General features: G+C 44.5%; 1 non-coding gene across 1 annotated transcript; it reads left to right on the forward strand.

The window, feature by feature from the left end:
* Window positions 1–211: 211 nt before the first annotated feature.
* Trnat-ugu (transfer RNA threonine (anticodon UGU)) lies at window positions 212–289 on the forward strand. The gene has a single exon. It is a non-coding gene; the product is annotated as a tRNA-Thr (tRNA).
* Window positions 290–10,225: the final 9,936 nt, after the last annotated feature.

Raw genomic sequence — 10,225 nt, forward strand, 5'->3', positions numbered from 1 at the left:
CGAGTTCGGGCATAGCGTGTGCGTTCGCAGAAGAAGGTCAAAGGCCGGGAACCCATATTTTTAACTATATATGACGGTAGTATCTGTTCCCGAAAGAACAGTTACCGTCAATGACCATGCAGCTTTGCTAGAAATGAAATGATAATTAAATAGACGCCCTAGCTGCAAGCAGGCGTTGATATACTTCATTGGGGAAATGTTGAAAATGTGTGCCCCGACCGGTGGCTCAGATGGATAGAGCGTCTGCCATGTAAGCAGGACATCCCGGGTTCGAGTCCCGGTCGGGGCACACATTTTCAACATGTCCCCAATGAAGTATATCAACGCCTGCTTGCAGCTAGGGTGTCTCTTTAATTATCATTGCACAGAATTTGCTACGATATCTCCCAGGAGGACATCCAATAACTGTATCAATCAGTGCCATGCCGCCCGCTTGCATGAGGGCCAGAGGACGGCCAACGCGTTATTGACTTGCTCAATTTGTGAATCTCTTTTTCCTAAATAAACAATGCAGTTTTTCTAAAGTTATGATAATTTGTTTGTCAGTACATGTTACATCACATCTACCGATTTCCGCCCCTTTCGTATGATTCCTCGATAGTGAATAGCTTTTTTTTTTTCCTGACATTCAAATGTAATCTTTATCGGTTGTAGTCACTGAATTACGACACTGATTTTTTTCCCTAATGTAACTTTTTCTGTGGCAGTTGAAAAACGTTTCTAAGAGTTCAACAGATATGGAACTTGATCAAACGGTATCAAGACAACAGCGCCGCAAACAACTCTCCCGCCGTTAGGATGAGAGGCTGAACAAACGTCTACCCTATTGTACCAAATGTAAGGAAACAAGTACCTCAAGTACAGTTCTTGTGTTTATTATCACTGATGTCACATTAGGTACTCAAAATGTTAACGTGAGCATTGCTACACGCTATAAAGCGATTCTGGAGAAACAATACTGCACGTTGTTCAAAAATGTGTGTGAAATCTTATGGGTCTTAATTGCTAAGGTCATCAGTCCCTAAGCTTACACACTACTTAACCTAAATTATCCTAAGGAGAAACACACACACACCCATGCCCGAGGGAGGACTCGAACCTCCGCCGGGATCAGCCGCACAGTCCTTAACTGCAGCGCCATAGACCGCTCGGCTAATCCCGCGCGGCTACTGCACGTTGAACTTCATCTGGAGTTAAATGCAACTTCATCTGTTTGGGAGTCGCAGGTATTTACTAATTGACTTCTCGTTTTGATGTTCACCACAGATAAAATTGTGGAAGTGTTACGTATGGCGAGAGTGCAGGTTATGACCGATCCAGTGCCCTCCAAATATGACTGCAAGAGTTGTAGACTACAGGGCTACATCCACATCTGCATCATCATCATCATCATCATCGTCGTCACCTACATCATGGATTGGGCTTTTCGGTCCGTTCTGTCTCCTTCAAAGCTGCTCAAGCGCTCTCTTCATTGGTCTTCCTAAAAATCTTTTTCCTCTTTTATATTATTTTGTGGCATTAGTGATTCTCGCATCTGGCATAAGGTCTATATGTCCCTTCCATCTTGGCTGATATTGCTTTTTTTCTGTCAATTGTATTCTGCATATTCAGTTCAGCTCGGATGTCATCTTTTCCCTTTTTATCTATAAAATTATACACAATTAGGTATCTAAGCAAATTCGTTTCACAGGCTGCTATTCACTTTTCATCTCTCTTCTTAAGGGTCCAGTGTTGGTATAGCCATGACATTATACAACTTTAATAATCACTGTGGACTTTCTTTCCCAGCGTTGTACGTGAAGTTCCACAACGTCTATCTCGTTTTTTGTTTGACTGATTTTCATTTACGTTATACTGCACTTTAATCGTGTAAATGTATTAACTTGCTGTATGATGTCCTTGTATATTTAAATATTTTCTAAAGATCTCAGTGATTTTTTTGTGATAGAGACTTACAGATTGTGTTCTCTGGCGCTGCAGTCCGGAACCGCGGGACTGCTACGGTCGCAGGTTCGAATCCTGCCTCGGGCATGGGTGTGTGTGATGTCCTTAGGTTAGTTAGGTTTAAGTAGTTCTAAGTTCTAGGGGACTTATGACCTAAGATGTTGAGTCCCATAGTGCTCAGAGCCATTTGAACCATTTTTTTGTATTCTCTACCTGTTTTAATTAAATTAAATAAATTTTCATTTTCAATAGAAATTATTTGGTCGTCACCAAAAGTAGTATACTAACATAAACACCATTAACTTTCGAATATTTTATTGTCTGTGCCCAAGTTTTGGTCATATCGTCAATATAAAGGGTGGAGAAAAATAGTGTCACGGAATTTTAACCCTGGATAGATGATGCCAGTAGGAACCAAACTACTGATGTTGTGTACGTCGACTACGCAGCATTTTTAAATTACGGAAATTTGGCGCGTCGCGCTCCGATTGGCCGTGGGATTCACCTGTTGCAGTTCGTCGGTTGACGGGCAGCGCTATCGCAAACGTCCCTCGCCCCGTCACTGCCCAACGTGATACGCACACGTGTCGAATAGGTCTTGCTGTTTGTCCCCACCTCACGTCAGAGGCACTCACAATTAAGCTTCGCTTCTGAGCACATACACGTCACTTGCGATTTAATCATACAGTAAGCATGGCGGCACAGTATTCGTCTGAAGAACAAGGAGATACGGTTTTTGATTATGGACTAGCCGACGGTAGTGCGCATGAAGCTCGGCGGTTGTATGAGGAACGGTACCCAGCAAGACGGCACCCAAACCTGCAAACGTTTACAGCGGTTCACCGGCGACTTGGCGAAACGGGAACGTTATCGGGATGTCATGGCGGTGCTGGAAGACGTCAAACACGACGGGATGCTGCATTTCAAGAGACTGTTCCCGAGCGCTTCGAGGAAACAACTACGACAAGTACTCGAGCGGTTGGACACGACATGGGGGCCACTCACCAGTTAGTCTGGGAGTTTTTGAGGGTTGACGGCCAGCATACATTTACTTTCCACCCAGTTCTAAGACCTAAATCCTGTGGCGGACTATGAACACAGGCTAGGGTTTTGCCGGTGATTTCTACGCTGTGTTGCACGAGATCCCGACTTCCCCGCCGTTGTGTTGTTTACTTGGCCTTGTTGTTGTTGTTGTGGTCTTCAGTCCTCAGACTGGTTTGATGCAGCTCTCCATGCTACTCTATCCTGTGCAAGCTTCTTCATCTCCCAGTACCTACTGCAACCTACATCTTTCTGAATCTGCTTAGTGTATTCATCTCTTGGTCTCCCCCTACGATTTTTACCCTCCACGCTGCCCTCCAATAGTAAATTGGTGATCCCTTGATGCCTCAGAACATGTCCTACCAACCGATCCCTTCTTCTGGTCAAGTTGTGCCACAAACTTCTCTTCTCCCCAATCCTATTCAATACTTCCTCATTAGTTATGTGATCTACCCATCTAATCTTCAGCAATCTTCTGCAGCACCACATTTCGAAAGCTTCTATTCTCTTCTTGTCCAAACTATTTACCGTCCATGTTTCACTTCCATACATGGCTACACTCCATACAAATACTTTCAGAAATGACTTCCTGACACTTAAATCTATACTCGATGTTAACAAATTTCTCTTCTTCAGAAACGCTTTCCTTGCCATTGCCAGTCTACATTTTATATCCTCTCTACTTCGACCATCATCAGTTATTTTGCTCCCCAAATAGCAAAACTCCTTTACTACTTTAAGTGTCTCATTTCCTAATCTAATACCCTCAACATCACCCGACTTAATTCGACTACATTCCATTATCCGGGATGGCCTTGGCAACACTCAAATCCTTCATTACTGGACAAGGGGAAATCCTCAAGTCACGTACGTCCACGGACACCAGGAACGATTTTCGCTCAACATTTGGGAAATGCTCAATATGTCCACCATCATTCCTCAAGAAGAGCTGTAGTCGAGGAATAATGTTGTGAACAGCACTGTAAAGCAGGTCCGGAGTTATGGTGAGGCATTGGCGTCGCATGTTGTCTTTCAGCATCCCTAGAGATGTCGGTCGATCACGATACACTTGCGACTTCAGATAACCCCAAAGCCAATAATCGCACGGACTGAGGTCTGGGCACCTGGGAGGCCAAGCATGACGAAAGTGGCGGCTGAGCACACGATCATCACCACAGTTCGTCTACCTCCTCGAACTACCAGGGCAAATTACCTTCACTTTTTGCAAGAATCTCCACCTGGCGTGCTGGAAGGTGTTCCCCTGGCGATACGGCTACGCATGTGGTTGCAGCATGATGGGGCGCCCGCACATAACAGTCGTGCTGTGCGTGGGTATTTAAATGAACTCTTCGACGGCCTGGTACTTGGCAGAGGTTCCTGTAGGAAATGACACCCGCGATCACCAGACCGCACGCCAACGGACTTTTTCCTGTGGGGATTCCTCAAGGTTATAGATCACCCACCCGCACGCGAACCATCTGGAAACGAAGAGGAATTAATGGATCACATTCAATATAGCGCCAATGACATCAGGGCAACGCCAGGAATCTTTCAAAGAGTTTAGCAAAACACAGTTCGACGTTTCCAAGCTTGTGTCGCGTCAGAGGGTCGCCAGTTCGAGCACCTGCCTTAACTAAACAATGTCCTAGCTACAAAAAAAGGCCCTTTTCAGAGTCAACACTATTTGCAAAAGACTTTCTGTACGCGAACTAACAGCTGTTGACGGGTTTCTTCCCGGTACGTCTTATCATAAAGCTACAATGGGGATGCCGCGACCCCGGCGGGTTCGTCCCCAGTGGATGGCTGGCGCGCTGCCGCCTTGGATACATCGCGATCTCCGGTTGCAAAGCATTTGCAGTCATGCGTTGTCCAGAGCATCCGGCAACAGGGCAATCCCGCGGCCAATCGGAGCGAGTGGCGCCAAGTTTCCGTAGTTTAAAAATTGTGCGTTGTCGATCTACACAACATTAGTAATTCTGGTTCGTACTGGCATCAACTATCCAGGGTTTAAATTTCGTGACACAATTTTTCTCCACCCTGTATATTATGAAAGTAAGCGACAGAGTACATACCACTAAAACTCAGAAACGAGTCGTGGTATGATTAATGGAGTTATGTGGTGCAGTAGCACCTATCCCCAAGGTTCCCGTTTTTATTGTAGGGCTTGCTTTTGAAGATATAAGGATTGGGAAGTTTCGCCCTCTAGAAATTTCTAGCACATTCCAGAATATTAGAGAGTATTCGAGAACATTCCTGAACATTCTAGAGTATCTGAGAGCATTCCATAGTATTCCATAATGTTGTGGAATGTTCCACAATGAACTGGGATGTTCTGGAATGTTTGGGAATAGTCTGGAACATTCGAGAACATTCCAGAATGTTTGGAAACATCCTGGAAGATCCCAGATCATTATCGAACGCCGCGCGGGATTAGCCGAGCGGTCTGAGGCGCTTCAGTCATGGACTGTGTGGCTAGTCCGAGTCCTCCTTCGGGCATGTGTGTGTGTGTTTGTCCTTAGGATAATTTAGGATAAGTAGTGTGTAAGCTTAGGGACTGATGACCTTAGCAGTTGTCCCGTAAGATTTCACACACATTATCGAACGTCCTAAAACACCTCCAGCCCTCCAATGTTGTGGAATGTTCTGGAGCTTCGTGGACCATTCGAAGCGTTCTTGGTTAGTTCTGGAATTCGCCGGTGGTAGTGCTAACAATTGGTACGGATATTTGTGGCTGAGTGGGGACAAACTTGCCTATCTGCTCCGGTGTATTTCAGCCATATTATTTCTGCTGCCTGTTATTTTTATTTGTGTTTTGTATTTTGTACCCTGTACAGCCATTATAAAGTGAGATGGGATCCTGCTGTTTCATAAAAATTTCGCAGTTTGTTTTGGTTTACTTCACCAAAAGCCTTTTCGTAGTCAGTGAAAGCAAGAAATATTGGTACATCGAATTAACGGTGTTTATTTTTGTTTTTTTAGTTATGTCATGGTGAAGACACAGTCCGAGCATGATCTGGTATTTCGAAAACCATGTTCTGCACCATCGATTTTTTTAACATTCTAGCATACGATTTATAGCATGAATTCAGAAGGCTAATACGTCTGTAGTTCTGAAATTCGTATCTATTTCCTTTCTTATAAATTGGCGTTTTCGGCTATATTTCATTCTTCAGGAGTGTAACCACTTCACCAGCACATATTCATAAAATCGGTTAATCTTATTTTTGAAATATTTGGTGCACATTTCATCAGTTCTGCCTACATGTATATCTACATCTATAGTCTGCATGCCACATTACGTTGTGTAACGAAGGGGACGTTTTGCACCTTTGTCGCTTCCCAACTGTCCTGTTCCAGTCAAAAATTGTTCGTAGGAATTACTGTTAGTAAGCCTAGTTGCAAGCTCGAATCTCTCTCTAACTTTACACTCGGTCTTTTCGGGAGATGTACATAGCAGGAAACAATATATTGGATGACCCTTATAGGAATGTGTGCTCTTGGACTTTTAACAGAAAATCACAGCATGAAGCAGAACGCCTCTCTTGCAGTGTTCGCCACTGGAATCGGCTGAGCATCCCCATGACGATTGCGCGCTTACTATCCGAAGCTGTGGCGAAAGGTGCCGCTCTTCTTTGGATCTTTCCTGTTTCCTCTATCAAACTTATCTGGCACTGATCTCAGACTGCCGAACAATACTCGAGCACTGCTAGAATGATGGTTTTGTAAGTTAAATCCTTTGAGGATTATTTCAATAAATCTGTCTGGCACAGCCGTACCTATGAGTAATTTAATGGGATCGTTTCACTTTAATGCATACTCCTAGATATTTAATGGATATGGCTGTTTCCGGTGACTTTCTGCAGTCGTCTAATCACTCAGCAATGATTATTTCTGCCTGTTTATGGCCTACACATTACGTTCGTCTGTGTTGAGGAGCAACTGCTGATACCTACCCCACGCGTAGATCATCCGTAGATCTTCCTGCATTTCGTTACAATTCTTTAGCATACAACACCATCATCCACAAAGACACCATGGATCTTTCGACGTTGTCTGCTTCGTCATTTATATGCAGGGTGTAGCGGATGTAAATGTAGATATTTTTATACGTGGTACCTTAATACTTACACACATCAATGTCGCAGTCGTTTTTTCTCTGCGACATACAGTCTTTAACCAAACACGTCACAAAATTTTCGACCTAACGTTTTCTGCACGGTCGTACACTCCTGGAAATGGAAAAAAGAACACATTGACACCGGTGTGTCAGACCCACCATACTTGCTCCGGACACTGCGAGAGGGCTGTACAAGCAATGATCACACGCACGGCACAGCAGACACACCAGGAACCGCGGTGTTGGCCGTCGAATGGCGCTAGCTGCGCAGCATTTGTGCACCGCCGCCGTCAGTGTCAGCCAGTTTGCCGTGGCATACAGAGCTCCATCGCAGTCTTTAACACTGGTAGCATGCCGCGACAGCGTGGACGTGAACCGTATGTGCAGTTGACGGACTTTGAGCCAGGGCGTATAGTGGGCATGCGGGAGGCCGGGTGGACGTACCGCCGAATTGCTCAACACGTGGGGCGTGAGGTCTCCACAGTACATCGATGTTGTCGCCAGTGGTCGGCGGAAGGTGCACGTGCCCGTCGACCTGTGACCGGACCGCAGCGACGCACGGATGCACGCCAAGATCGTAGGATCCTACGCAGTGCCGTAGGGGACCGCACCGCCACTTCCCAGCAAATTAGGGACACTGTTGCTCCTGGGGTATCGGCGAGGACCATTTGCAACCGTCTCCATGAAGCTGGGCTACGGTCCCGCACACCGTTAGGCCGTCTTCCGCTCACGCCCCAACATCGTGCAGCCCGCCTCCAGTGGTGTCGCGACAGGCGTGAATGGAGGGACGAATGGAGACGTGTCGTCTTCAGCGATGAGAGTCGCTTCTGCCTTGGTGCCAATGATGGTCGTATGCGTGTTTGGCGCCGTGCAGGTGAGCGCCACAATCAGGACTGCGTACGACCGAGGCACACAGGGCCAACACCCGGAATCACTGGCCGTACACCACTGGTGATCGTCGAGGGGACACTGAATAGTGCACGGTACATCCAAACCGTCATCGAACCCATCGTTCTACCATTCCTAGAACGGCAAGGGAACTTGCTGTTCCAACAGGACAATGCACGTCCGCATGTATCCCATGCCACCCAACGTGCTCTAGAAGGTGTAAGTCAACTACCCTGGCCAGCAAGATCTCCGGATCTGTCCCCCATTGAGCATGTTTGGGACTGGATGGAGCGTCGTCTCACGCGGTCTGCACGTCCAGCACGAACGCTGGTCCAACTGAGGCGCCAGGTGGAAATGGCATGGCAAGCCGTTCCACAGGGCTACATCCAGCATCTCTACGATCGTCTCCATGGGAGAATAGCAGCGTGCATTGCTGCGAAAGGTGGATATACACTGTACTAGTGCCGACATTGTGCATGCTCTGTTGCCTGTGTCTATGTGCCTGTGGTTCTGTCAGTGTGATCATGTGATGTATCTGACCCCAGGAATGTATCAATAAAGTTTCCCCTTCCTGGGACAATGAATTCACGGTGTTCTTATTTCAATTTCCAGGAGTGTATTTCACTCTAAGTGGACTATACCCAGCAGGATAGACGTGGACGAAGCAGCAAAGCAGAACACTCGAAATTACGAGAGGACCGTGATACTTCTCGTCGCAGAAACGGAAGTATATTTAGTGCAGTGAAAGTGATGTGTGCAAAACCTCAACACATAGTAGTGCAAGAAAAAGAAGAAGAAGAAGAACGGAGTAAACAGAAAAAAAGCATGACTAACGAAAAGAATAAAAACTGTTTATAGTAGTAAGTAAAACAGGCGAACTGCTCATGGCCATAGCAAACAAAACTATAGGACAAGAAAACCGTATTTTACAGTGACCACTGAAGATGCTTTAGAATAAACCGAAACGCGTCTAGTCCTGATAAGACTTCTAAACAGTTGCTAAAGAAAGTAATTAATCTATACAGTTCTGTATTTGCAACTGCAAGAGGCCGAAATACAAACAAGACATCCTCCATATATTATGTTATTACATTATTTTAATTTCTTGTAATTGTTTTCTGTATCTCTTTCTATGTTTAATACCTCTTGAAATAGCCTTGTGAAGTACTAATTTTATTTTATTTTATTGCGTTCGTTTAGTGTAGAATGGTATGTAGGCACGGTTTTCCAGCTAAGTGTTAATGTTTTACTGTTTGCTCCCTTTCTATTTATTTTCAGCTTTTTACCTTTCAAATTGCATTAACACTACACTGTCAAAGATATCATTTACTGCGTGTTTATGCCTCGATCTAGATGTGTAAAAACATTTCCAGTGTTGTTTACAAATATTAAAACTTCTTTTTAGACACTAGTGACGTAAAGTCAGATGATGGTCTTTAAACCGAAAACCGATTAACGCAGCAAATTAATCCTGTAGAACATGAACAATATAGTGCTTTTCGTTTATTATAACATCGTTCTACCAAGAAACGACGGAAGAATTTAACGATAACCTCACTACCGGTTACTGTATTTTTGTCAGTATAAAAACACCTCGGGATTCGAGCATCTACTAGTGTCAGACGCCGAACTTAATTTGAAAATAAGTTATTCTCAAATAAGTACTAGTCATCACCTTCTTCCATAACTGCATCAATGTCAGCGCAAATTATTAGAATCTCAAACAGCGCACCAATACATGACCTCACTCAACGACTAGTTAGCACTACGATCCGTCTGCTGCACTCGTCGATCCACAGAAAGCCAATCCAGAATGGAAAACGAGAAGGCCACCTGCAAACACAGTACCGACGTTGTCTTATGCATGAATCTAATGCTCATTTCTCATGTAGAAAAGCCATTTCATGAACAGAAACTACCAGGAAAAACTTGCCATGCTAATCGCTTGCCAATTTCGTTCAAAGCGTGTGCCAATATTTTTTGTGAGATCGAAAAATACGGTGGAATTATTCTCGAATGAAATAAACATTTCAAATATTATGAAATAAAATAGATTTACAGGTGACAAATCTTAAGTAATTTTGTATAGCAGTCATTGGAAATGAAAAACTTATAAAGTTTAATGCTGTATTTAGTGTTTGCTCTGAATTTTACTTTTATACCTCAAGAGAACCATTTCATTCTCCAGGGTGACTTCTATAAGAAAACCATTAAAAGAGTAAAACTTCGGAGCAC

The sequence above is a fragment of the Schistocerca cancellata genome, chromosome 10, assembly GCF_023864275.1.
Source record: "Schistocerca cancellata isolate TAMUIC-IGC-003103 chromosome 10, iqSchCanc2.1, whole genome shotgun sequence".
In the NCBI taxonomy this organism is placed as follows: domain Eukaryota; kingdom Metazoa; phylum Arthropoda; class Insecta; order Orthoptera; family Acrididae; genus Schistocerca; species Schistocerca cancellata.